This window comes from Bidens hawaiensis, unplaced genomic scaffold (genome assembly GCF_021521415.1).
Source record: "Bidens hawaiensis isolate Kalapana, Puna unplaced genomic scaffold, B.hawaiensis_p1.1 tig00081426_1, whole genome shotgun sequence".
NCBI classification, from domain to species: Eukaryota; Viridiplantae; Streptophyta; class Magnoliopsida; order Asterales; family Asteraceae; genus Bidens; species Bidens hawaiensis.
In genome coordinates, this window is record NW_027503790.1 from 6,388 (window position 1) to 13,289 (window position 6,902).

Consider the following 6,902-nt stretch of genomic DNA (forward strand, 5'->3'; position numbering starts at 1 on the left):
TAATAGTATATACTACTCATCACCAACAAAATTCTTCATAAATCATAATCAACATTAATTAATTACACACACACTCTCCCTCCATCATCGCTACCATGTCTCCCTTAAAAGTGTTAAAACCCTAACAACCTCCACTCTCTCTTTCTCACACACACATTTTCACTCTACACACTTATCCTTATCTTTTTTTCTTTGTCTATAATCTCCTGCTGCTGCAAATCTATAATATTTGATCAAGAAGTTGGTAGATCACTGAAGGAAGATGATGAGGCCACTTGGGTCTGTCATTATTATCTTACTTGATCTGTTTATACCACAAAATCAGAGGTTTATATTGTAACAATTGAAGGAGAGCCTGTGGTAAGTTACAAAGGAGGTGTTAATGGCTTTCAACCAATTGCTAATGCTGATTCTGATCAAAAGATTGATTTCACTAGGTTAGCTTTTTTTTTTTCTTTTTTTAAATTAAAACTTTTTTTATTAGTTAGTTAAATTCATATTGTTTTATGTTTAATTCTCAGTGATTTGGCTGTATCATACTCTAATCACCTCGAACAAAGGCACGATACGCTACTTGAATCGTTATTCGAAGACGGAAGCTATAAAAAGCTTTACAGCTACAAACATCTCATCAACGGCTTTTCGGTTCACATTACACCGCAACAGGTTTAATTAAAGTTACAAAAATGATATTTAACAAGTAGAATTTGGATGATTATTGATTACTTATCTAGTTCAGTTTCATTTCTTGTGTTGTTTGAAATAATATTATTAGGCGGAGATGCTTAGCCGAGCCCCAGGTGTGAAGTCAGTGTAAAGAGATTGGAAAGTGAGGAAACTGACTACACACACACCGCAATTTTTGGGGCTTCTGACGGGGGTGTGGCCCACGGGTGGAGGGTTTGACCGGGCTGGGGAGGAAATTGTGATTGGGTTTGTGGATTCGGGCATTTTTTCCGCATCATCCGAGCTTTCAAAATACAATTACTGAACCGTATGGTCCGGTTCCTAAATATAGAGGGAAATGTGAAGTTGACCCTGGTACAAAGAAGAGTTTTTGCAATGGGAAGATTGTTGGCGCGCAACATTTTGCAGCATCTCCACTTGACGGTGACGGACATGGAAGGTTTGTGCAAATGCTTTAATAGTTTTAGAAATATTTCATTTTTTAAGTGAACACATGGTTGCTTAATGCTTAGTTAACCAAATTGATGGTTTTGCGTATAATTGGTTACCATGATTTGGTTTCCTGAAGAATGGTAGTTATTGTCTGTCTAAATTGGGCAAATTGGGTGAATTTATTTGCATCATGAAAAAGCTTTAAACTTCGTAAAAGTTGTACCAAAAGAACATCAAAATGCCATAAAACTTTGATTCTAGATAATGTGAGACAAGTTTATATGGTAAAAATGATGTTGTAGCAGCTAATATGCTAGCTAGGTTAACTATGTTGACCTTTCTAACATGGTGCTTGGAAACCTGGCTAATAAAATTGCTAACATGCGTTTTGCGTTAACATTTTTATCATCCACTATTTTGTTACAAAATCATACTTTGTATTACAAATAATCATGCCCTTTGACTTTGAAGTCAAATATGGTGTCTGATTAACAATGTTAATATTGTTTTACAGTCATACTGCTGCAATTGCTGCGGGTAACAATGGTATCCCAGTGCAAGTGCAAGGATATGAATTTGGAAAAGCAAGTGGAATGGCCCCTCGTGCAAGGTGAATTTCATCTAAAATGTATTCAAATGTTATCATAAATTTACTATTTTTCAATGTTTTAAATAATAATCATGTGTAAACAGAATTGCTGTTTATAAGGCACTCTACCGGATGTTTGGAGGATTTGTTGCTGATGTCGTTGCTGCCATCGATCAGGTTCGTTTACATCATTGTTTATAATAATGCTTACCAAAACACATGTCAAGAGTTATCTTTTATGTATTTAACATTTGTTAACCGCAGGCCGTTTATGATGGTGTTGACATACTGAACCTCTCGGTTGGGCCTAACAGTCCACCTGCCACCACAAAGACCACATATTTAAACCCGTTTGATGCTACACTTCTCTCGGCTGTTAAAGCTGGCGTTTTTGTTGCACAAGCTTCTGGAAACGGAGGCCCGTTAGCCAAATCCATAGTGTCTTATAGTCCATGGATCGCCTCTGTAGCTGCTGCGGTTGATGACCGAAGATACAAAAACCATTTGACATTAGGAAACGGGAAAATTTTAGCTGGCCTCGGTTTATCACGTGAGTTTCAGTCTTGTTTAATTTATGTTTGCTCGTTTGACTTTAACCGAACAAATGATCGAACACAAACGTGTTTTTCTTGTTTGCGTGCGTTCGTTAATAAAAGGAGCATGTTTGTGTTGGTTTATGCTCGTTTGTTAACAGTATAAACAAATGGTTCATGGACGAATATAACTGAACTTATATAAACAGACATAACTATGGTAAGACTAGTTAAAAGTAATGTGAAAAAAATGTGTTTGGCCTAAAAAACTATTAAAACTAGATTAGGTTGTATCATGAACGAATATAATTGAACGAACACAACTGTGCTAAGACTAGTTAAAAGTAATGTGAAAAACAAGTGTTGAGCCTAAAAGGTCCTTAAAACTAGACTAAGTTGTAACGGGCCAAAAAGTTTTAAATGAATATATTAACGATAGTAAGCTAACGAAGACGTAAACTAACGAACATAAATGAATGAACATAAGCAAATTTAATTGAACACTCACGAACATAAATGAATGAACGAGACATGCGTTTATGCTCGTTCATTTCACAAAATGAACAAAGTATTTTGTTCATGTTCACTCATTTATTAATTAAACGAACTTCCCACCAAACGATTCACGAACTGTTCATTGCACGTTTGGTTCGTTTATGCTCGTTCATTTCACAAAATGAACAAAGTATTTTGTTCATGTTCGCTCATTTATTAATTAAACGAACTTCCCACCAAACGGTTCACGAACTGTTCATTGCACGTTTGGTTCGTTTACAAAGCTTTTTTGTATGGGCCGATCATACCGGGTTGGGCCGATCCGAACATTGTTTTCTAAATGTTTATAGATAGTGTTAAATATGATTATAGAAGTATATTATCACAATAAGATTCTAACCTTTTTAGAGAGATTTAGTAGGTTGCGTGTGTAAACGTAATGTTTTTATAAAGGTTTATTAGATTTTAATAGTCCCTATTAAATGGTATTGGCCGATAATAATCCCAAGTCCGTTTATCACCCCTGGCGGTCCCAAATTTAAAAAAGTTGCCCCCAATGGTCCCCCATTAAAAAGGACTTAACGGCATTTTATTTTTTTCCGAATTTCAAACTAATGTTTTAGGGGTTTTGATCAGAAGGAGGATACGAGTCAATTGATGTAAAACTTAGTTCGTAACAAAGCTCCAAAACGACGAAACAATGCTTCAATTCGGGTGTTTGAACTTCAAAAATTAACAAAAATCAAGCCATTTGGGTCCCCGTTCCGAGCTAAGTTTTACATTAATTAACTCGTATCCTCCTTCTTAACAAAAGCCCTAAAACATTAGTTTGAAATTCGTAAAAAAAATATAGCGCCGTTAAGTCCTCTTTAATGCCCGCGGGGGGGATGATTGGGGGCCAACTTTTTTAAATTTGGGCCGCCAGTGGCGATAAACTGACTTCGGATTATTATCGGCCAATACCATTTAATAGGGATTATTACAGTCCAATAAACCTTTTATAAATTATTAGTCTTGCACATATAATGATAACCGACTGGACCACAAGCTGGAGCCACTGGTTTTTATATTACTTGAATTATCATTATTTATTTATTTTCTAACTTGTGATCAAACAATGCAGCTCCCACGAGTCCAAATCAGAAGTTTACCTTGGTTACAGCTAATGATGTGCTGTTGGATTCATCGGCTGTGAAGTTTAGCCCTTCAGACTGCCAGAGGCCTGAAGTATTAAATGGAAATATGGTTAAAGGAAACATCCTTCTGTGTGGTTATTCTTTCAATTTTGTAAGCGGTTCCGCTTCAATTAAAAAAGTTGCTGAAACTGCCAAAAGCCTTGGTGCGGCTGGCTTTGTTCTTGCTGTAGAAAACGCATCTCCCGGTACCAAATTTGACCCTGTACCCGTTGGCATGCACGGGATTCTCATCACTGATGTCAGCAACTCAATGGTAGTTAACATATAATATTTAAAACTCATCTAATGTGAATGTACATACAACCATACAATTGATCTGATTTTTATTTATATATTATTATAGGATCTTATAGATTATTACAATGTCTCTACTTCAAGAGACTGGACGGGACGAGTGAAGAGTTTTAAGGCGACCGGAAGCATTGGAGACGGGTTGGAGCCGATACTTCATAAATCAGCAACAATGGTAGCATTGTTTTCAGCTCGAGGCCCGAATATAAAAGATTACAAATTTGAAGATGCAGATCTTTTAAAACCGGATATTCTAGCACCTGGTTCGTTGATATGGGCTTCTTGGTCCCCAAACGGAACAGATGAGGCTAATTACGAAGGCAAGTATTTACTTTATTTAATAAAATCATAAATTTGTATATTTAATAAAATCATAAACCTCATTAAACAGGCGAGAACTTCGCTATGATATCTGGAACTAGCATGGCTGCACCACATATAGCCGGGATTGCGGCTTTAATAAAGCAAAAGCATCCGCATTGGAGTCCTGCTGCTATTAAGTCCGCCTTGATGACTACCTCAAACACGCTTGATCAGGCCGAGAGGCCAATTTTGGCCCAACAATATTCGGGCTCTGAAGCAATGACTTTTGTCTCTGCAACACCTTTTGATTATGGGAGTGGCCATGTTAATCCTCGTGCTGCTCTTGATCCCGGACTCGTGTTTGATGCAGGTTCATTCCCAAAATACTTATTTCAAAACACACACACACATATGTGTATGTATGTATGTAGAGGGGCGTTTATTTTAGAACCAATAATACGTTGAGAAGCTTAACTTACTAGATCTATATTATTTTTCAGGATATGAAGACTATTTGGGATTTTTATGCACAACACCTGGAATCGACTCTCGTGAAATAGGAAACTGCTAGAATGTCACCAGCCATAGCCATTGAGACAAGCCCTCCTGCTATGACCATCGGACCAGGTGCTTCACAAAAGTTCACTGTCACACTCACGGTTCGATCAAGCACAGGGAGCTACAGTTTCGGTGAGGTTCTGTTGAAAGGGAACAGAGGGCATAAGGTGAGGATGCCGGTTGTAGCCATGGGCTATGACCATTAGTTTGGGTTATATGATGCTATATTCTTTATAAAACCGTTGGGAAATAAGAAAATATGTAAAGAGAAAGTGGCACGGCGGTGGCTTCTTTCGATGCTATTTAGTTTTGCTAGTGAGCCAAGTTCGGGTTCTGCATGTATGCTTCGGGCGAAAGGGAAAGCGGGGTTCATTAGTTTTGGTAATGTGATGAAACGGGATGCATTATAAGTTTTTGTGTATGTAAAGAATGAAGTTTTGAAGTAGCCCATATGTGTTGGCATGTTTAAAGCTAAATTTCATTGGGAACTAGAAGATATATAATTCTATGTTTGTTTTAACCTATTAATGTAAATGTGTTCCATGTTCAAAGCTATAAAAAATGCTCTAATCAGATGAAAATCGTTATCAATTTGAAGTATAGAACCATAGAATAAATGCTCAAAACGATTAGGGTTTTGATTAATTTCGCTCTCTGTTACCATTTTTTTGGCGGCTCATCACTGCGGTGGTCACAAGTACATGAAACCTTTCTTATCTTTGAGGACGTATGTTTATTATTGGAATAATAATGTAGGTTTTTTTGTGACATATCTGAAGACTTAAGTTTGGGGCACTATTTATTTTATTAAAAACGTGGGTAATTTAACATATACGTTGTACGAATCCTAAATGAACAAAAAAATTTGCAACGGATGACACAGAGCAGTGCACGATATGGAGAGAATGAGATGTACTTTAAATGACGACCTCCCTATCACAAGTGCCTTTTCATAAGTATATTTAGATGATTGATGACTAATTGCATGATAGACATGAGAATGTTAGCTAAATAGGACAAATAAGAACACATTTTCAGGTAAGAAATTGTGTTGTGATAAATGAGGCAAAGCATGACCAATATGGTGTTACAGACATATGAAGTTTTCGTAACCGTGATAAGGAACAACATATAAAACCATGGATAAATCAGAAGTCATATTGCGGTGGGCCTTCCGGTTCAATGAGTGATGGTGAGAGCTTGAGATCTTGTTGTCTCATGTTCAAAACATTAGGGAGTTTTTCAAGGAGCCTTCCCCCATAACCGGGCCTAGAGTTTTTCCACAGTGGTGAGTTTCTTTCTTGATGGTGTTCCCGAGTGAGTTAAAGCCTGGAACGTCAAAATTAGCATGGGCAGTTGATACCCGCTTCTCAGGCATTGGGGCATTTCCATACTCGTTAAATATAAAGAAAAAAAGTCATGCGTAGTAACACCGAAATCAGAAGTCCATATTGGTGAATTATGCGATGTGTTAATCCGAAACTGGGTTGATTACCCAACCCAATAGATGAAACGGACTTTGAAATAAGTTTGAGCAACGTGGGCTTGAATTTGTAGGTTGTCGGCCTAATAATTAGTAATTCATAACTTCATATATATCGACGTCATAATAATTGGCATATGAATAATATTAAGACATGTTTTGTATGGGGTAATAGAATGAGTGATGGAATAGAATGAATAAGGTAATAAAATGAATCATTACAATTCTATTTAGATATTTGGTTATCATGCGAGAATGAAATGATTATTATTGTGTTGTTTAGTAAGCTAGAAAAGCGGGAATAAAATAAAAATAGTAGTTAGTGGCGATGGTGG

The 6,902-nt window shown here is 36.8% G+C and overlaps 1 pseudogene across 1 annotated transcript; it reads left to right on the forward strand.

The window, feature by feature from the left end:
* The first annotated feature begins 262 nt into the window (after nucleotides 1-262).
* LOC143607345 (subtilisin-like protease SBT2.6) lies at nucleotides 263-5,399 on the forward strand (annotated as a pseudogene). The gene is made up of 10 exons (XR_013148951.1): nucleotides 263-437; nucleotides 522-666; nucleotides 776-1,126; nucleotides 1,634-1,729; nucleotides 1,813-1,885; nucleotides 1,973-2,258; nucleotides 3,860-4,185; nucleotides 4,276-4,543; nucleotides 4,615-4,896; nucleotides 5,027-5,399. The product of XR_013148951.1 is annotated as a subtilisin-like protease SBT2.6 (transcript).
* Nucleotides 5,400-6,902: the final 1,503 nt, after the last annotated feature.